The 21,530-nt window shown below is 43.1% G+C and overlaps 1 long non-coding RNA gene and 1 other non-coding gene across 2 annotated transcripts; one reads left to right on the top strand and one right to left on the bottom strand.

Moving 5' to 3' along the window:
* The first annotated feature begins 317 nt into the window (after positions 1-317).
* LOC111759968 (small nucleolar RNA SNORA42/SNORA80 family) lies at positions 318-449 on the top strand. The gene has a single exon (XR_002793794.1). It is a non-coding gene; the product is annotated as a small nucleolar RNA SNORA42/SNORA80 family (small nucleolar RNA).
* Positions 450-11,179: 10,730 nt separating this feature from the next.
* On the bottom strand, positions 11,180-19,525 carry LOC131277932 (uncharacterized). The gene is made up of 5 exons (XR_009184993.2): positions 19,265-19,525; positions 18,155-18,265; positions 16,609-16,699; positions 15,539-15,624; positions 11,180-14,212 (listed from the first exon to the last, which is right to left on the bottom strand). It is a non-coding gene; the product is annotated as an uncharacterized lncRNA (long non-coding RNA).
* Between the last annotated feature and the right edge of the window lie 2,005 nt (positions 19,526-21,530).

Genomic DNA, 21,530 nt, shown 5'->3' with positions numbered 1-21,530 from the left:
ACAAAATGACTGAATTTACTAGGAACCTTTTTACATTGGGAAGAAACTGCATGTATGTGGACTTACTCTCTCAGTCCAATTTAGAATAGCAAGTGTCACTGTCTCAGGACAACTGCTGACTCCTCGGTTATGGGAGATAATGGATTAAAAAACAAAGGGGAAAGAAGAGTCAATGTTGAAAAAAACAAGGGAAGTGGCATGACCTAGTGGTTGGGAGCACAGGCTTTGGAATCCCTGTACAGGCACGTAGCTGTTTCTGGGCTTGGACACATTCCTCTAAGCCTCACTTACTTCATCTCTAAAAGCTGCTATTCAATGCATAGATTTGGATTTATGGCAGGCCTGTCTCCCCAGACCTCTCATAGTATCCCATGCCAGAGCAAACTGTAGCCCCAACCCTTTGCCTAGCCTTGTCCATAGGCCTTGGCACTGAAACGGGTTGCACAGTGTGAAAATTTTAAAATTAAATTTAAAAAAATTTTTTAGAATGATTAAAAGCTGCTATGCATAGACCCTAACCCATCATTTTGCCATGAAGGTTTAATGAGACAATACAAAAAGCCCTTAATTAACAAAGCTGATGGCACCATTTTGATAAATGCTTCCTATCATCATTATTGTTTTCATTTGCTATAACATCATTGGACCAGGCAGCTTCTCATGATAGCAAAGTAGAGCTTAGTCCAAAGGATAAGATGTCAGGTTTCCCTCCTAGATAGGCCAAACTTAATACCAGATGAAGTAAGTGGAAAAAGGAAAAATAATAAACAAAGGATTTTTTAAATGTGTTTCCAGTATAAATGCTCTAGAACCAAAAAGGGGGGAAAGACAGACAAAACAGATAAAGCTTGCATCTCTCCCAGATTTCAACACAAACTATCATGGATTTGGAAAAGAACCACCCAAGCTCTTCAAAGTTCTTTTCACAAGAGAGAAGAATCTCCCCTGGAGAGGAAAGATAATTACAGGCCTCAAAATACCTAAAGAAAGTTCAACAAAACTCTGGCCTTAGCATTAAGGAGGCAACCTTCTGGGCCAGGAGTGTTAACAAGTCTGCCAAGTTCAGGCCCTGAAAGAGGGGCCCTCAGGTATACAGGTTTAGGCTGAATGTACGTACATTCAGGAGAAATGTACCCAAGAGGGGGGCAAACTCCAGAACCCCACCACACTGGTTCTTCTGATGGTTGGTATTCTGAGCCTCGACCACGCTGTCATGAGACAAATGTCTTCTTTTCTCAAGCTCAAAGTAACCTCATAGGAAGGTCGCTCTAAAGGCCACTGTTCATAGCAGACTACACAAATCCAGTTGTACAGTAGAATGGGGTCAGCTCTGATTCCATGACCAAAGTCAGTTGTCCATCACTTTGCTTATTTTAAGCTTAGTTTACTAGGACCAGAAAACTCAGCAGTTTCTACCTTCTAAAACACAGGTTGCCAACAATGTTTGACTGTTTCTTATGATAACTTAGTGTCGATCATTTTTACATGGGGCTGAAAAAAGACAGTTGGATCCACCAGTGAATTGTTCACAACCTTAAGTAGTTGTTAGTTAAATCTTTCCTTAGTATGTGCTTTAAAAAATGTCACCTCTATGGAAAAGGGTACCAGCCATGTGCCTCTACCTAAAACCTGAACGTTCTCCTCGCTCTGGAAATTCAATTATTCTGTAAAATATCAATTACTTTGATTTACTCTTGTGGGCAATCTTTTTGACCGACAATTATTTTCAAAGGTTTTAAATGTCTGAAATCATTGTGAGAGACTAAAGTCTGATTTAACTACTTTTTTTTTTTCTCTTTTGGAAATAATCGCTTAAAAATAATGATACAGAGTCCGCGCCCATTTGCATTACAAACGCCACCAAGCAAGTTCCTTGTTTCTTTCACTCCCTTCATCTAATGACCAACATGGTGAGAGTAATAGCAACTAAAACCAATGATTCTGGCCTGGTGAACGTTTCTCCTTTTCTAACTACTTGAGCATGGCAGGCTCTTCCTATTAACTACATTACATCATCATTATCAAAGACTAAGGAAATTAATTTTGTTTTTCAAGGTCTTGGCAATAAGTCCATTCTTTACTTCATCAGACATCTGCTGTTTTTCTACGTGTGTCATTTGTGAAGCCGAGTTTTCCTTATGACTTTATTCTCATAACAATTTATCACGCAACAGTGTTTACCAAAGGGGTTGTGCCGATGGATTTTTCACTCTCCAAGCAAGAAGTGTAACATTAACTTAAAGCCAATATCATCATCTATATTTCATTCTCAAATAGTTTTAGGTCTTAAAAAAAAAAAAAAACCAACAAGACTGTCAAGGAAAAATAACCACTTAGGGTCTCTGGCTGAAATGTATTGCCAATGCTGCCGTACTTTGTTTTAACAGATGGGCCTTTATCAGCAAATTATGTGGGCAGTTCACCAACTTCCCTTAGGAGTGGAGGAGTGCTTCCATTTACATGGGCACTTATCTGTTCACTTAAAGCCATATTTGACCACAGAATTCTAGGGATTTTTTTTAATGTATTGATACCAAGGATAAACTACAGAGAATCTTCTGTTCTCTAATAATTAGTTATTCCTGGCTGATTGAGAGGTCCTTAGCCTTATTGCACATTTGTAAAGAAAAAAATTCAGATGCTTCACATGGATACTCTAGATTTACTAACATACTCTAACTTAATTTCCTCACCTAATATAATAAGGAACTCTGAAAAAGCTCTTCATGATATTTATTTTGATGAGTAATCTGCTAGGATTTGACTCATTTCTCTCTTCCATCCCCAATCTCTCACTCTTTCTCGCACCTCTCCAGCTGCTGACTTTTACTGGCCTTAATTCTGCTGGTAAACGCAGGGGTGGGTTTCATGTGAGGCTATTGTTAAGATTAGAGTCCATAGTACCAGTGTCACAATCTGAAAATCTACTTCAAGGAATATTGGAGAAAACCACAATTGGCCACATGCTTTGAATATTGACCTGTGTTTTTCTCTTTATTTATTCTTCTTATTTTTAAGGAAATTCATGCAGGGGGGGAAAAAATGATGAATGACGGCTCTTAAAATTTTATGCTACTCTGAAAATTACTTTCACCTCTCCTTGTTGCAATTTGACACAATCATTTCCACAAGAATCAAATCCCTAGGTCTCAGTTTCTCTGAACCCATAAAAGGAGAAAGTTGAAGTAGACCCAAAATGGAGTATTCCTAAGAAACACTTGGGGTTATGCAGATTAGATATTCAGATTGCTGAGCTCTACTCCCAGCAATTCTGATTCAGGCATTTTTTTTTTAAGATTTATTTATTTATTTATTTATTTATTTCTCTCCCCTTCCCCCCCCGACCCCAGTTGTCTGCTCTCTGTGTCTATTTGCTGCGTTTTCTCTGTCTGCTTCTGTTGTCAGCGGCACGGGAATCTGTGTTTCTTTTGGTTGCGTCATCTCGTTGTGTCAGCTCTCCATGTGTGCAGCGCCATTCCTGGGCAGGCTGCACATTCTTTTCACACTAGGCAGCTTCTCCTTACAGGGCACACTCCTTGCGCATGGGGCTCCCCTACGCGGGGGACACCCCGGCGTGGCACGGCACTCCTTGCGAGCATCAGCACTGCGCATGGGCCCGCTGCACACGGGTCAAGGAGGCCCAAGGTTTGAACCGCGGACCTCCCATGTGGTAGACGAACGCCCTAACCACTGGGCCAAGTCCGCTGTCCCTGATTCAGGCATTTTGGAGTGTCACCCAAGAATATTCCATTTTAGACCCACCCCTGGTAAGGCTAATGTAGACAGTCAATGAGCCGCTCTGATAATACTGGTCTGATGAGCTCCTAGGTGCTTTCTCTTCTGATAGCTATGATTCTATAAAAACCTCAACTGGAGATTAAGGGATTACCTGGGCAATATCCTATATTTACTGACAGCATCTATCTCTATCAGGTGTTTGCCTTTTTTAGCATCTCATCTCCCTGTGTCTATTTTGTGAGTAGAGGAGACTGAGATACAGGGGAGGCTTAAGGCTGAACACTGTGTTGATATCAGGGCTACTCTCCAAGCAGAGGGAATTGTCCCAGCCCAGCCAAACCCCAGTGTTTCTCATAGCCTCAGAGATAGGGGGCTCTTCAAAATGCTATCTTTCTTCTATGTTCAAAGTTCCCCAAACAGCAGGCACTTCCTTTTTCAAGAGTATGTGCAGAAAACTTTCATTTAAAAGCCAGGTAGGGACATTTGGATCACCCATAATTTTTTATTTATCATATGACAAGTCTTCTCCATTAGCACGAGGGTAGAGTGTTGTAGGGATGAAGCTATAAAACAGATTACAACCTATATGACAAATGAACCAATTGTGAACATGGGACTTTCCAAAACCACTCATCCCAACCTCAGGCCTTATAAATAAAATCAGAGTAAGTGTGTGGTCAGTATGACCCAAGGCCAGTGCTCACACATTCTGACTGAATTTTCCGGATGTTGTATTGAGAAGAGCTCAGCTTACAAGCGCACTGACGTCAGAGACCTAGATGTGATCACACTACTCTTGTGACCTTGGCCAAGTGACTTCACTATTCTGAACCTCTTTTCCTCCTGTGTCAAATGGGGCTTGACAGTTCTTCAACAAATATTTACTTAGTGCCTAGAGAAGGCCATTACCGTAGTAAACTCAGGAGACAGAGCAGTGGACAAAGCTGGCAAAACCTCCCTGCTGTCTGGAGGAACACAGGCAAAGAGACAAAGAATTGGAAACTATGGTGTCAGGTAGTAGTGAATTGATACATGCTATGAAGAAAAATAAAACCAGGTAAGGGCATGGAGAGTGGTGGGGTGCTATTTCCGATAACGTGGTCAGGGAAGGCCTCTCTGACATTTGAGGGGACATTTGAGCAGGGGCCAGAATGAAGTGAGGAAGGAGCCTTGTAATATCTGGGGGAAAGCTACCAGACAGAAGCAAAGTGCAGGTTCAAAGGCCCAGAGGCAGAAACATCTGTAGAATGGTCAAGTAGCAGTGAGTAGATGACTGTGGCTTAAGGAAAGGACTGAAGGGGAGAGTGATAGGAAATTAGGTCAGAGTAGCAGCCAAGTCATAAAGAACCTAAAAGCAAGCACCCTTTGTTTTTATACTATGTTCATGAAAAGCCATTAGAGATTCTGAGCAGCACAGACTGATCTAGGTTTGAAAGCATCCCTCCAGCTATTATTTTAAGATGAGACTATAATGGGGTACATCAGTCAGGATAGGCTAGGTCATGCTGCTGTAATAGACAACCCCAAAAATCTTACTGGCTTATAAAAGCAAATGTTATTTCTTTCTCACACTCTGTCCAGTATTAAGTTGTCTGGAGCTCTGCTCCATCTCGCTTTCTTCCAAGACACAGGGACAGAGCATTCTCTATCTGGAGTTTTATAGATCACCACAACAGAGGGAAAAGAGAGCACTCACCAGCTCTAAGGTTTCAACCTGGAAATGACACTTATCACTTCCACTCACATTCATTGGTCAAGAAAAACCACATGGCCACACTTACCTTCAAAGGAGGTGGGAAAGTACACTCCTATCTTGTACCCGGAAGCTGGAATTTTGGGTGAAGAGCACAAATACCATGGAAACCAGAGGGAAATGGACAGACTGATTGGGAGGCTATTACAATAATCCAGGTTAGACCAGGCAGTCGCAAAGGAGGGGTCAGGAAGTAGAGCCAGAAGATATTTCAAAAGCAGAGACAACAAGATTTTGATGATGGATTGGATGTGAAATAATAATAGCCACATCATGGTGGATTATTTGGGGGCACAATAAATGAGATGATTCATGGTGCCAGAGCCACTGTAAGACTCAGTAAATGGTGATTGTCATTATGGTAGTTCCACGACTGAAGAGGTGCTTATGGCAACAGGACAGAATAGTTTAATTTTGGACCATCCTACTTTCCAAAACATACAATTGCCTTACTCTTACACTACCATTCACACACACACAAAGATATTTTCCAAAAGTATTCCGTTAGCATAGACAATACTACAACAGTGGTTATTATCAATTTGACTTTAAACTGTCTTCCTCCCTTAAGAAACTTTCTAAGCATGAATTGTTTTTCCTAGCAACTTCAGAGAAGCTCTCTTTCCTGTGGACACACTTTTAGGACCCAGAAAGCAGCCTGCATAAAAGTCAGGAAGCCCCCAGACTTTCTGCTCAGATGTTGTAGATTAATAGTCATTCAATTTGGGAATGTGAAATGAACTGATAAGAAAAGCTTTACGTTCCAATGACATTCAGGAATGAAAACTGACAGATCACCTGCTTTAGAAGATTTGATTCTTCAGATTTTAAGAGAAGAGGGAAAAAAGACCCTTAGTGACATTTGCACTCTTATGGCTTACATTAAACAATTTAATATATAACATGAGGGAGAGAACATGATATAAACAATATATCCAGGAGGAAAAATAAATGACCTCAGTCCTAAGAGGCTCTGTTATGCACTGGTACTATTCATGTACATTATAAGGAATGATGTATCAGTTTTACTTCTAATCAGTATCTAAATATATCACCGTCGGTTCCTGGAGTGCATTACACTATCTCGCAATGCATGCTCGCATTTTACATTAATGTGGAAAGTATCCATCCGTTATCAGACAGAGCTTACTTCTATACTGAAAAATGAGGTGTCTGCTTGGTACACTTCTATTTTAAGGTTTAAAGTCATTGAGAAACCAAGTCTTGCTATTTTAGAACTTTAGAACTAAATTATGCTTTTTTTACAACATGGATGTTGAGAGATAAAGGTTTGTTGGGCAACTGACTCATAGGATCACCTATGTTTTAGGTCCCTCTGGTTTTCAGCCTTGGTCTTCGGGGGCCTCTGGGACATCTATCTCAGTGGTACTCTGAGATTTTCAAAAATATTCTTACAGCATTTTAAATAACCCTCTTTTAAATAAACATAGAATTTTTAAATTGTCCCCATAAAGCAAAATACCCCAGAAATGACACAATTTCAGCCTCTAAGCCATGTCTTCCAAACTGCTTCCTATTTATTCATGTGTCTAATTTGGGGTTCAAAAGGCATGTGTTCTCTATAGAAATATCAGAAGGATAAAAATAGTTGGTTGTAGCAATATTACACAAATGTAATTTAAGTAATGCAACACACCAAATAGTGGGTTCTATGGGGTAAAAATATAAGCAGAATCAGCCAGGCCAGGTGCCCAAGACACAGTATGTGTTTCATAAAGTGAACCTGATGGATTTACTGAGTTATTTTCTATGTGCCTACGACAGTGTCACTGCCACATGAAATGACAAAGTGTGTGCAACTGTCTCTGCTCTCAAATACTTCAAAACAATTGAGGATTTGGTTGCCCTCCATTGGGTGCAAGTGATGGAGACAGAGCTTGATCTAGTTCAACCAAAACACAGAAACTGTGGAGGGAGGTGGGAACTAAACCATGTGGATATGGCCTTAGGGACAGATGGAATGAAAGAGGTCAATACTTTATTTCGATGCCTCGCCCCTGGGCTCCTCATTGGGCATCTGCATCATTCTCCAGGTATCTGCATCATTCTCCGGGTATCTGCATCATTCTCCCGGCACCTTCATATGCACTTTTTAACCAGAAAAGGCACTTGAAAGAAAGGGACTCTTGCCCAGTGGTTCTAGGCTGTAGTGCTGATTCCCATGGCATAAACACTCCCACCAATGCCAAACTACCACCTGAGGTCACTGAATAGGGAAATGAGAAAAGATGTGCATGATCGGCTCTCCTGAGCCGGGCAAGCAGGTACACTATGCACACAACCCTATCTATTCACCTATGCAAACCTGAATTATGCCTGATCCCTGCACCCAAGGAATATTGTAGAGAAGAGAGAGAAGGAAACAAATAATTACAACGCAGTGTGGTGATTGCCACAGTAAAGACATACACAAGATACAGGGACGACTCAAAGGTGGGAGTGAGCCCCTCTGCCTGGGCTGGGGTCAGGCCCTCAGAAGGGACTTTTAAAGAGACACCCTCCATCCTGAGTCTGGATGATGGAGAAAATGATCACCAGACTGGTGGGGGGGGGCAGGGAACAGGGGTGTCTGCAGAGGAAACACCACATACAAAGACCAACAGGAATACAATGGAAGGATATGTTCTAGGCACTGCTGTGAGAATGCTCCCACAACAGGAGACGAGGCTGGAGGATAAATCAGGGTTAAGTAATGAAGACTTTGGACACGGTGCTAAAGAACTTGGGTTTTTTATTTTTTGTGGTTTTTTACCTTGTTTTTTAACCTATCAGAGTGGTTTTCAAGCTACTTTTTGTCTAAGGGAATCTTTTTACTATGAAATGTTAGGTATGATCTCAACTTAAAAAACAAGTAAACCTTATGTTTTTTTGTTTTTTTTTAAGACTTATTCTTTATTCTTTCCCCAACCTCCCCCCGCCCAGTTGTGTGCTCTCTGTGTCCATTCACTTTGTGTTCTTCTGTGTCCACCTGCATTCTTGTTAGGCGGTACCAGGAATCTGTGACTCTTTTTGTTGCTTCATCTTGCTGCATCAGCTCTCCACGTGTGTGGCGCCACTCCTGGTCAGGCTGCGTTTTTCACACGGAGTGACTTTCCTTGTAGGGCGCACTCCTTCGCGGGGGGCACCCTTGCATGGCATGGCGCTCCTTGCACATGGCAGGACTGCGCTCATCAAACAGGCCAGCAGGCCCTGGGTATCAAACCCTGGACCCCCTATATGGCAGGCGGATACTCTATCAGTTGAGCCATATCCACTTCCCATAAACCTCATGTTTTTAGCATATAGTTACTGTATTAAAAACATAGTGATATATTACATTTGATGAGAATATGAGTTTATGAACTGGCGGTTAAAATTTGGTGTATAACACATTTAAGAAAGCTCATATTGCTTTTTTTTTAATGCCATGCTTTTGTTGTTGTTTTAAAATTTTATTTATTTATTTCTCCCTCCCCACCTCCCATTGTCTGCTGTCTGCTGTCTGTGTTCATTCGCTGTGTGTTTTTCTGTGTCTGCTTGTCCTCGGTCTAGGCAGCACTGGGAAACAATTCAGGGACCTTCCTGAGTGGGAGAGAGGTGCTCGATCTCTTGTGCCATTTCAGCTCCCTGATATGCTGCATCTCTTATTGTCTCGCCTGTGTGTCTCTTTTTGTTGTGTCATCTCCACTCAGGCCAGCTTACCACATGGGCCAGCACTCCTATGCAGGGTAGCACTCCACGTGGGCCAGCTCACTGTGCAGGCCAGCTTACCTTCACCAGGAGACCCTGGGAATTGAACCCTGGACCTCCCACATGGTAGATGGGAGCCCAATTACTTGAGCCACATCTGCTTCCCTAAAATGACGTTTTGAAATATTATAATTTAAAACTTAAATTTGCAAGCACGGTACAAACACACCCTAAATACTTTACCCAGATTCACCTATTGTTAATATTTTCCCTGTTTGCTTTATCACTTGTTCTTTCTTTTAAAAAAATTGTGTATGTGTATGTGGGTGTGTGTATTTGTTTTTATGAATCTTTTGAGTGCAAATTACATACGTTGTAGCCATTTACCACTAAACACTTCAGTGTGTATTTCTTAAGAATAGGAATACTCTCAGTCTCAGTAAATTTAACATCAATGCAATACTTTAATCTCCCACCCATATTCCAATTGTGTTAATTAACTTGAAACTGTCTTTTATAGCATTTTTCTTCCAATACAGAATCCAGTCTAGGATCACAAATTACATTTTAGCTGTGATGTGACTTTTGCCTCCTTAATCTAGAACAGTTCCTCAGCATTTCCTTGTCTTTTATGACATTGACAACTTTGAATAACAGTCCCCTCTTCCCCAACCCCCCTTTTCTAATAGAATGGTCCTCATCTTGGGTTTTCTGATGTTTTGGATTGGTTAGATTCAGGTTATGCATTCCAGCAGGAATAATACTTAAGTAGCACTGTGTCCTTCTCAGGGTATCATATCTGGAGGTGCATGATGTCCTTCTGTCCCTCATTTGTACCATTAATTTTGACCTCTCAGTCAAGGTGTTTTTTATTTCTCCACAGTATTGGTAGTTATTATTTTTACTTCATTTTTAATAAGCAATCAGAGAGGAGACATTTTAAGATCAGGCAAATATCTTGTTCCTCATCAAAAGTTCTCTCCTAGATTTAACATCTGTTGATGATTCTTGCCTGAAGCAATTTTACTGTTACAGTTGCAAAGTGATGATTTTCCAATGTTAGCATTCCTTCTAATTTGCCAGTAGGTACTTGGCATTCCATTATCAGCTTGGGCCTTCCCTTCTCCATTTATTTCTTGATTCATTTATTTTTTTTTTTCAGTGTGGACTCATGAATTCTTTTTTCTTAATGTTTCATAATTCATTACTCTCTTAATTTTACTGCTCAAATTATCCCTGGGGATCCTTTCACGCTGGCTCCTGGGTACTGGTGGTATACCACATTATTTTTCGAGCACATTCTTACCCTCTAGCATAACAAAATACTCCAGGCTCATCTTGTACCTACACTGCCTCATCACTGAGTCATTTCTCCAAGAGCCCTCATTCCTTTTAGTGAGGAACGGTATTAAAGACCAACATCTGAGTCCAAAGCAGGTTCATTGCAAATGTAGGTATCTTTGTTTCTTGGACAAAGCTAGGATATATACATTCATATATATATACATAGGCACACACACACACACACCCAAGTCCACACCAAAACCTCAGATTACACAGTGTTCTTTCTTGACTTCTGCGTTCCATGTTTGTATCTGTCTCCTTACACAGTGACAACCTGGCCCCCAACAACATACACTAATGTACTCATTACTCACTCCTAACATCTAAAATGGTTTCAAAACAGCTTCTCGCCCAAACAAACCTACCCTAAAAAGTTTCCCAATTTGTTTGCATCTCCCCACCCTGCTAAAGACAAAGGGTATACAGTCAAATACTGTGTTCTTAATTATTTTGATCAGTTCTTTTTTTTTTTTAATCCCTCCTTGGTGGTAATGTTATTCATTTGAAATCCAGCTGAATTCATTTGTTTCTGTTTTTCAGGATTCTTTTTTTTTTTTATCTTCTTGTCACTATTGATTTTATATGATTTTTTAGATATTTGCATATACACACCTTCCAAAAGTCAAAGCTATATAAAAAGACATACTCAGAGACTTTTATACTGTTTTTTTTATTCCTGGATTTTAAGTAAGTAGCATACTTTTTCTGTAATGAAATAATCAAACTTTGGGAGGAAGAGGAAGACAATGTCACAGTCTGGTGGCACTAGGGAATGGAGAGAGGGAGGATTTTATGTTATTAGCAGGTGGCCCTAGACCAAGCTCTGTCATCAGATAGGGGAGGGGGTAGAAGTAGGCTGCGGAAAAGGTTGAGGCTGAGTCCTGGGTCTCAGGCTTGAGCGCCTGGGGGGATGGACGTGCCCTCCCCAGGGCCAGCTGGCAGGGCAAGCAACTGCTTTGGGCAGAAAGGCCACGAGCTCTCTTTTTAACACATACTGTGTGCTGGCCCAGTTTATCTTCTGGGGAGCCAGAAGAAGCAGGACTAAATGGGAGGGAAAAGAGAAAATAACAGCAGCAGGAAAAGTGGGAAGGGCCAATGAAAGCTGCATGGCAAACGAACACTGGGCATTTGTCCTTAAATCTATCCTGAAATCGCCTGTCTTTATCAACTGAACCATCACCTTAACCATAAACACAGCATCCCCAAAGCCTGTGGCCCTTCCTTTTCTTTGCAGGAACGCATGGTTTAGTGGCTTTGGAATCAGATAGACCTTACCTCAAATTCTAGCTAAATTAGTTGCCGTCTGGGTGACCTGTATAAATCAGCTAATCTTTCTAAGCCTCCATTCCTCTTCTATAAAACGGACATAGCAATACAGCACCTACCTTGCAGCGTTGCTGCACAGTACCTGACGCAGGGAAGGGACTCAGCAAATAATTAATACCTTTTTTCCAGTTAACCTCAGGTTCTCAAAAGTCCATGTCCCTCACACTTTAATATTAATATAAACTATGCAATACTCTATTGCAGTGGTTTGCAAACCAGACAGCACATTAAAACCACCTGGGGAGCTTTTTAAAATGCCAGGGCTCAGGTCTCACCCCCCCAGAGAGTCTGATTTAACTGGTCTGGGGTTGGGCTTGACATGATTTTTTTGGTTTATTTTTTAAAGCTCCAAGGTGATTTTAAGCAGAGTGGAGCACCGCTGGTCTCTTAACACACTAAATCTAAAGAAGGGCTTTCCTAAACTGTACTCCCTCTTGACCCTTTCGACAGCACTTTAGAGGAGAAATAGATTGCTTAAGTTGTCCTCTTTTTATCCCAAACATCCAAAGCATATAGCACTATGTTATTCTCCAGGAACTTCTTTTCTGAGAAACGTAAATATCACCTTCCCCACAGGAAGAAAAGAATGTTCCTCCCCACCCAAAAGAAACCTGCTCCTTTCTCATCCACCCAGGCAGGCTAGAAAGCAAAATACCACTGGAGCTTGGTCAGCGTAAACTCAGGCCAGAGAAGACGAGCCAATAAGAAGCATGTCTTTCCAGGGGTACAGTCCAAGCAGTCCCTCCCAGTGCAGGGACCCAGAGGCCCAGGATTCCCAGAAGACAGCACTGTTTCTGCTCATTGAACAAGTTCTCTTTAATGGGTGTTGCCAGTGGCTCACAAAGCCCCATGAATCGCTGCACCGAACCAACACCTCCCACGTTCAACTTATTGATGTGTGAGAGTGCTGAAAGTCAATTCCTCGTCGACTGAGGGGTCGACTGAGGGGTCGACTGAGGGGTCGACTGAGGGGTAGGTTTAAAACCCTGGACTGCAAGAGGAAACAGAACAAATAACCCCAGCGAGGGCAAAATGCTAATGAATGGCTGAAGCTGAAGTCAGTGGGGGTGGGCGAATATCTTAGAGGAGACAGGTCTAAGTCAAGGCCTAAAACCCAGTTTCTGGGTTCAAAGCAGGAAAAAGAAACAGTGCTGACAACAAGAAGTATCTATAAGGCCCATTTATATTTTTATTTTGCAAACCATTATCTAATCTGGAGGTTTAATTTCCATTGTTTACCAGTTTTTGGCAGTATTTTGATATGGGGTTCTAGGATATTATCTTCCCTGGGGTCTGGGATTTCCAAATTCCATCTGGGTAAGGAGGCTCACTGCCTTGGGACATCAAGCCACCCTCCAGGGACACAGAAGCCTGAACACTTTCAGTATAAAACTGGCTGATGCAGGGTCATTAAGTGCTAACACAGTAAGTGAAATGTAGGTACCAGTGCTATATTGGGCTTTTAGCTATATATAGTTTTTAAAACATTGGTGGGATCTTGAGCCTAGGCAGCTCAACTCCAGAATGTCTGGCCATTCTTTCTGTGCCTGGGAAGCTCAGTCCAACTGTATCTGTATAAAACGGAGGGCCCAATGGCCAGCTGCTAGCACAGCCAGAGCCATGCGACACCCACCAGGACTGAGCCATGACCATTACGCCTGAGAAACCACCGACAGCCATGGCAGCATCCTCGGTGATCCAGAGGCTATCAGAGCAACTCCACCACCTGCACCCCTCCCTCCACCCCTCACCTCTTTTTTGGAACTCTGCTCCAAGAGGTAGGAAACCATAACCTTCTCTAGCTGGAGAGCATAGTCCTTTTTATTCCTACCAGGTCTCGGAAGGACTCAATGGCAGTAGATAGAGAATGAGAAAGCAAGCAAGAAAGAAATATGAAGAAAAAGAGGAGATGAAGGGTTTGGCCATCCACAAGAACAAGAAAATAAAATTCTTTTTGCAAAGCTACCCTAGCTACCACTTGTCCATAATTAGCTTTAGGATATTTCAGCATCATGTGTGTATATGTGTTTAAGCTGTAACTCTGCAGCTGCATTGTCCGGGCTCAAGAAAGCATTCTACTCTAGAGTGCACAGACCTGCAGTGGTCAGCTGGAGTTCTCGTCAGGAAACCCACCCTCCAGAGGCGAGTGCTACAAATGTCATATCTCAATCAAACTCAAGGCTTAAAAATTAGAATACTCAATGTCAAAAATGAGTTGTCAAGAGAGTGCCTTACCACTTTTGCTTTGGTGCTACCTGATTCACAAATCATTTGTTGCCCAAACAAACATTAACAAAATGGAAATTAAAATGGGTGGTTGTTGTTGTTTTGTTGTTGTAGATTCTCCTTGACAATAGTGGCCTGTAAAGCAGAATAATAACTGTTAAAAAGAGGTTTTCATTGGTGAAATTAGATGTATTCAATGTATATATGAATTGACCGCAAATGTGTGATAGGCCCTTCACAATCTTGCAAGAATTAGGAATAAGATTCCAAGGGGAGGAAGTTACATGAGAGTGCAAACACCAGGAGATGGGCATCATTGGGGCCATCTCAAAAGCTGACCATCTTCTCTTTCTAGTTGTGGATCCTGGAGGATTCTGTTCTCCTGATGCCTGCTGCAAGGGTAAAGAAATCCTAAAAAAACGAACCTGCCTCTGGAATCTTGGCCTTTACTTCGAGTAACCTTTTCATATAAGATGGTGGGCAGAGTAGCCTCCCGAGGCCATCGACTAATTCTGAGCTCCTCAGTCAGCAACACTTTCCTTGCCTCATCCAATATAAATCAAACAAACCTGTAATCCCGGATCCTCAAAATATCATATGTATCTGGTAAACACATTGGATCTGAGGAATCAATCTTAATGAGCTTACATCGTTATTCTTCGCAGGAAACATATTTGGATTTTAACTGTAGCCTCTGGTGATAACACCTCCCTGGAAAGCTGTTGGGAGGATACATTATAGAACATAGACTTTTGATACTGGAAGGCACCTTAAAGATTATGTAGTCCAATCCAGTGTACTTTATTTACAGGGAAGAAACCTGAGGCCCAGAAGGCAACAAGACCAATGACAAATTCACACAGCAGAGTTGCAGGGATCTTTACAAATCTCTCTCTCTCTAAGGGCAGTCTTTGGGTCACCCCAAAAGTGGGTCTAGGGATGGCAGGGTTAGAAGCAGAGGGGGAAAGAGTTGTCAGTAGCAGACCCAAGACTTCATGCAAATTATGTTTGTTGGTTTGTGTTTCAATGTCTAAGGTCTTTTACAATATTTTGGTAGTTCCAGAGTCTGTACTATCACTCCCCCTCAATGCATCTACCGCTCTCTCCTCTCAGAAGTGCACAGGGGAAAGCAGCCACAATTCCTAACCCAATTTGTCATGCCCTTGGGTTGACTGTCCTCGGAGGATAACATCCGGGGATGAGAGTGAAACCTGAGCACTGAACAGGGTGGCCCGTCTTCAAGGCGAGCTGCATGAGACACTCTGAATGAGACTGCCCTTGCAAAGCAGGCTGCACCCTCTCCTTCATCTCTGTGAACATTTCATAGTTCTTTGAACTTTGAGCAAGACAGAGATACCCATGTTAAACGAGCTGATTTTAAGCAACTTCATCATTTGAAGAAAGCAATTTCTAAGAAACCCAGGCAGAGGGTCTCACTTGGCATTGGAATTGTTAGCTCACCACCAATCAAATACTGCTGCAGAGGACTCAGTTCCGGCGCTGCTCTCTGATCCATCTTGCCGCAGCCAAGGGAAGGGCAGCTGTCCCTGAAGACAAAGGAGTCACATCTTTGGAAACCTGGTTTCCAAAAGTACGCCGTTCTTGACATTGTCCAGTTTGCTGGGATTGAGTGGTGCAGTGCGATGTTTTTAAGCGTTAGAAAAGGAAGCAAACACCAGGCTTTGAGGTGACAGTGTAAGCAGGTGAGCATGTGTGAGCGCTCAACACCCACAATCTTCTCATTGGAAAATGACTTCAATGGGCCTTTTATGTGGCTTAAACAATCTCTCGAACACTTGACACTTTTGCCTTCCTGACTAACAGGTTTGGCTAGAGGGTGAATAGGACTGCACGGGATTCCACCTGGGCAGAGTAAGGGAAATTTGAGTTGCCGCCCCTCAGAGCTGCCCCTCCTTGCTACTCTGCCTGCTTTCATGCTCCCATCACACTTCCTGGAAGTCGTTTGGCAGACCTGAGAGTCTGCGTGGACCAGTTAACGGGACCTTTTAATTTCCCTTTCATGTACCCCAACAAGATGAGGCATTTCCTGCCTTGCCAGGCCCCCAGGTCAAACATCTCCCCTCCCCTCTGGGTCATCAAAGACCAAGAGAAAATGACAGTGCAGCATTTACACAGAGATGACATCAAAGATCCGGCTGAACTGTGCCTAATGAAGGGCTCCCGGGGCGCAGAACAGAGGAAGTAGCTCCTCCCCAGGAGGTCCCGCATCTCCCACTGCCAGCGAGGAGGGCCAAAGGCCTGCACGCGTGGATTTAGGTCAGAAGGCGCACAGGAGGTGTGAGGCTCCCTCCCAAGTGTCTGGCACAAGGGTTTAGGTAATGAAAATCTCTGATAATAGGAATTTCCCATTGGGCCTTTTAAAATTCTCTGGCATCCTAACTTAATAGCTTACCTGGCCCATGGAACAACTATGCCTCCTTCTTTGTTTACCAACAAGTATGTATTAAGTGCTTACTTTGTGTCAGACATAAGAAAACACTGAGCTATTATTTTGCTCGTGGAAAACTCACAGTGCAGACATCCAATCCAGGAAGCAATCGATGATGATAATGGTACAGACACATTAGTCCATTCTTCTGGTTCGTAAACTTTTCACTGAAGCTTGACATAATAGATAAAAAAGAGCACAAATCATCATAAATGTGGGGCTGGATTATTTTTCACAAATTAAACCCTCCCATGCAACCAACACACAGATCAAGAAACAGATCATCACCAACATCCCAGAAGTCCACTGTGTGGCCTCCACTCACTAACCCCTACGGAGGGTAGACACACTCCTGACTTCTAACATCACAGGTAAGTTTTGCCTGCTTTTGAACATTATGTAAAAGAATCACTGTATTCACATAACGCACCTGGCTTCTTTCACTAACAGTTTGTGAGATTCAACCCCATAGTTTCATGCAGTTAAGAGTTTGTTCATTCTCATTGCTGTACAGCATTCTGTAGTGTGATTGTACCCCGGTACAGTTGTCCATTCTACTGTTGATGAGCATTTGAGTAGTGCAGTTTGGGGCCATTACAAATAGTGCTGCTATGGATGATCTTATAAGTCTCTTCTGGCAGGTAGGTATACACACTTCTCTCAGGCATATACTTAGAAGGGGTGATATGTTCTTTCAAATAACAAAGATCTGAAAAGGCTTTGAAGGGTACAAAATAAACCTGATTCTTGCTGCTGCTGGTACATATGGCTCTACCTCAGACCAATCAATTTCTCCTGATCTCTTTCTCCTTCCTAACCCAGCGCCCTGATCTGGTTCTGGTACGTGCAATAACTTTGCACAATGACTTCCGTCCTAGGAAGGAAACTCACTCAAGACTCAGGCCGTGGCCAACAGAGCTGAGCTGGCCAGCAGCAGGGAGCCCTCTGGGGCAAAGCTGGTAGGTAAGCCCAGGAAACCAGGAGGGCATCCAATGAGAAGCTTCTGAAATCACACTGCTGTACCCCAGCCTCTGTCTCTAGGATGGCCCACTCCCTGTGATTTCAGAGCCTGTTTGTGCCACCTTTGGATTTCTGACTTGCTCTGGAAAGATGACCAGGGAGCCTTGCTCTGAGCCCCATGACCAATCATTGGCATCCTGTCTGTACACACCATTGCAGTGTGGATGGCAGGACACACCTGATGCCCATCAGGACCTAACACCAACTTAGCATGTTCCAAAGAGTAAGGTTGCCCTTGGTCCCTCTGCTGGTACCCAGGCTGGCTCCCCACCCATCCACCCCCGGTTTGAAGGTGTCACCTCCTGCATGGAACTTCCACTAATTGAAATCTCCCAATGCCCTAGAGTTTGGAGTAGGTTCTTTCACGTAGGTTGTCTCATGAAATATTCACAACCAGCCCCTCTTCCTTAGTGTGGTAGGTGTGAGTCTGTCTTACAGATGAGGAAACCAAGGTCACTAGAGGTTACACAATTTTCCCAATAAAGTTAGCACATATTAGAGTAAGGATTTGAACCTATGCCCAAACCCAGCTAGACTCCCAAGCATTTTGCTATTAGCCAGAATAAAAGATAATCAGGAAATCAGCAAGGGCTGTCAGCGGAAAGTACCTGGAAATGAGAATTGGGAGATCTGTGTGTAGTTCCACTCCAGTCTACTACCATCTGTTTGGGTGATCCAGGAACAGTCACTTTAAGCTTTCAGAGTAATGGCATCTTTATCTGAAAATTAAAGGGTTGCACATTATGCAGAGACCATACCTCCAGCTGAACAGAAACGAGGTCTTCTTTTCCTGACTATTGTGTCTGGCCCATGGTAGCTGCTCAATAAGTGTGGAATGAAGGAAGGAATAAATGCATGGGAAAACACATCAGAATCTGCTCCAAGCTTTTTCGACATGCACATGCCGAAGGCTCCATGCCAGAATCCCTCGTAGGTGGAGCCAGATCACATCAATTTAAAAAAAAATCTCTCCTGGCAGTTCTGATTCAGACCCATAGTATGAAGTCACTTATACTCTAAAATTCTATTATTCTATTAAATTAGCTGTATAAATAATCCATTACTAAGTTCAACATAAATTTATTTGTTCAGTTTCACATAGTTCCCCCTTAATTAGGACAAATAGGCGATTTGCGCTATAGATTCCTTCAAATCACGGAGAAAGTAGCCTAATTTCTTTCCCTCTCTTCAGCTAAAGTGGCTCCTTTTTTCTCCCCCCTTCATGACTATATTCTTTTCCCAGTTGCTTTTTGGAGTCTATCATTTTCCTTGAATTACTCCATTTGGATTGAGGCCATCAAAACTATGAAGCTATGTAGTAACCAAATATATTAGAAATCAAATAATTTCTTATTTTGATAGAATCCCGTGTGCTGGCTCACAAGTGTTTTCCCTTTTCCTCTTGCCTTAATCTAAACTTCAGTTGGAAGGAGTGACTGAGGAAATTTGTCTCTACTCAGCAATCATTAGGAGCTTCATGTAAAACAGAAGAAAAAGAAGGGAAAACTAAATCAAATCAACCTTGCAAAGAACCAGTAGCCTACCAATAAAATTTACCGGCCTGTTTTTGTCTTAGGGGGGATAAAGCTAGTTAGTACTCACTTTCTTCAGTGTTTCACCCTACCCAAGCCATACTTATTCTAAATATTGACTTCATTAAACATCCACCACCATTTTCTTCCAAGTTGCTGCTTAAGAAACCTCCTTTTGCTCCTTACCTGAGAAACACCCACCACCTCTGTTGTGGCGGGGCCTGGGATTCTGCAGCTGAGTTTGTATTTTCTTCTCACGGTGTTCAAGAAGTCTAGCCTACTCAGTTTTCTGCCCATCCCCTCAATCTACCCACCCCCACCTAGTCCCTGCCGCGGGGTCCTCTGTGGCTCTTCCACTTGGGTGTTATTTTAAAAAAACTGAAGAGGGCAAGAGAGAAGGAGTTTGCTGCCTCCTTTGCCAACCGAGTCCTCCCTCCAAGACCACATGGCTCTAGTTTCTTTGTTCCCTCTTATGTTTAATTTTCTTTGGCCCAGGCTTTCTCCGATGGTTTTCTTTTCGCATTTTATCACCATAAATTAATTAAAATGTTTCTGGCGCTGAGTTAACATCTGATCATCTTGGCAGGATCCCCTTACACAGATGGCAAGTAGATAAAGAGCAATCCAAGCATCCAAGAACAAGAAGAACGGCCCACATAGGGAGCCAGGCGAGAGACGGTGAGAGGAGAGGCCAAGAAAAAAAATAATAAAGCCACTGCACTGGATTGAGAGGTTGAGTCTGGTGGGGGTGGGGGAGAGAGACTCTTGACTCTCTGTGTTCCCCTGCCCCTCCCCCAAGCACCCCAGAAGAGAGCCTGTTATTAATCAGTAGAAGAACCAGAAGTGGTTCTGCCTCCACTCCCTTTTCACCCTATGCACTTCAGTGGTTCCTGTGGGCTGTGTTAGGAGTAGGGGGTGGGGGACACTTCAGGGGTGAAATGTGGCTAGAGGGGATTGGAAGAAGCAGGGGTCAAGATAGACTGAGAACCTAGCATGGGCCAGACACTAGCTATGTCCTGGGCTATCATAAAGAACAAGACAGACATGGTCCTTCTCCTCATGTGCTTATCATCCAGGAGAGGAGACAGACATTATACACCAACTACGCTTTCATCACTGAGACGTGCATTGCAGGGAGGGAGGCAGAGCTCACCACCCACAGACCGGGACCTCCATACCCCAGTGCCTGACCACCTCGAAATTATACCAGGGCAGCTTAAGCAGCTCTTGGAGGAAGGCTCTGTGGTCGTGACACTCTGGTGGAGAAGAGGAGACCTTGTGATACCCAGTAAGCCAAAGGAGGCAGATCTACGGTCCTAAGTGAGTAAACATCCAGAAGGCTGTTTGAAAGGAGAGCTGAACACCCATTAAGATTCAACCTTTCTTTCTCTAGAACCACTGGGAAGATGAGGAACTGCCTTCTTTGTCAAAACAGATAGAAAAACAATATGTGAAAAAGCACCAAGAAAGAAATAAGAAGGATGGTGTGCTTAAGAATAATAGGGGGAAACAGACGTGGCTCAACCAATTGGACTCCCGTCTACCATATAGGAGGTCCAGGGTTCAATGCCCAGGGCCTCCTGGTGAGGGCAAGCTGGCCCATGCAGAGTGCTGCCTCACGCGGTGAGCTGGCCCATGCGGAGTGCTGGCCCGCGTTCTAATGCAGCCCCACGCAGGAGCGCCACCCTGTGTGGGAATGCTATTTCATGCGGAGAAGCAGCCCCATGCAGAAGTGTCAGTCAACTCAGAGAGCTGGTGCAACAAGATGATGCAACAAGAGACACAGAGAGAAAATAAGAAGATGCAGCAGAACTGAGAGCTGAGGTGGCACAAGAGAGTAATTGCTTCTCTCCCACTCTGGAAGGTCCCAGGATCAATTCCCAAAGCCACCTAGTGAGAATACAAGCAGACACAGAAGAACATATAGCAAATAGACACAGAGAATGGAATGGGGGGAGGGGCACAAATAAAAAATAAATCTTTGAAAAATAAGAATAATGTGGGGGAGCAGATGTGGCTCAAGCAGTTGAGCATCCACCTCCCACAAGGGAGATCCCAGGTTCAGTTCCCCATGTCTCATGCCTCCTGAAAAAACAAACAAATAACAAGCAGAATAAACTATAAAACCCAATGCAGGGGAGCTGACATGGTTCAGTAGTTGAGTGCAAGCTTTCCACATACAAGGTCCTGGGTTCAACCACCGGCCCCAGTATCTCAAGAAAAAATAATAATAATAGTAATAGGGGCTGAGGAGAGGTCGAGATCAGTTTAGGCAGGTCGATCCAGACAGATCACTCTGAGTGGTGACATTTACGCTGAGGTATGGGAAGGATTCCAAGACCTCAAATTAAAAACATAAATCCAAACTCACACAATTTAACCAGCTGAAATAGGGTACAGACCATGAGCAAAAGCTTACTCTGGGTAGGCAGGGAGAATAAATGAAGACAAT

The sequence above is a fragment of the Dasypus novemcinctus genome, chromosome 3 (genome assembly GCF_030445035.2).
Source record: "Dasypus novemcinctus isolate mDasNov1 chromosome 3, mDasNov1.1.hap2, whole genome shotgun sequence".
Taxonomy (NCBI): Eukaryota; Metazoa; Chordata; class Mammalia; order Cingulata; family Dasypodidae; genus Dasypus; species Dasypus novemcinctus.
The sequence above is the reverse complement of the archived record's forward strand: the minus strand, read 5'-3'. Positions and strand labels throughout refer to the sequence as shown.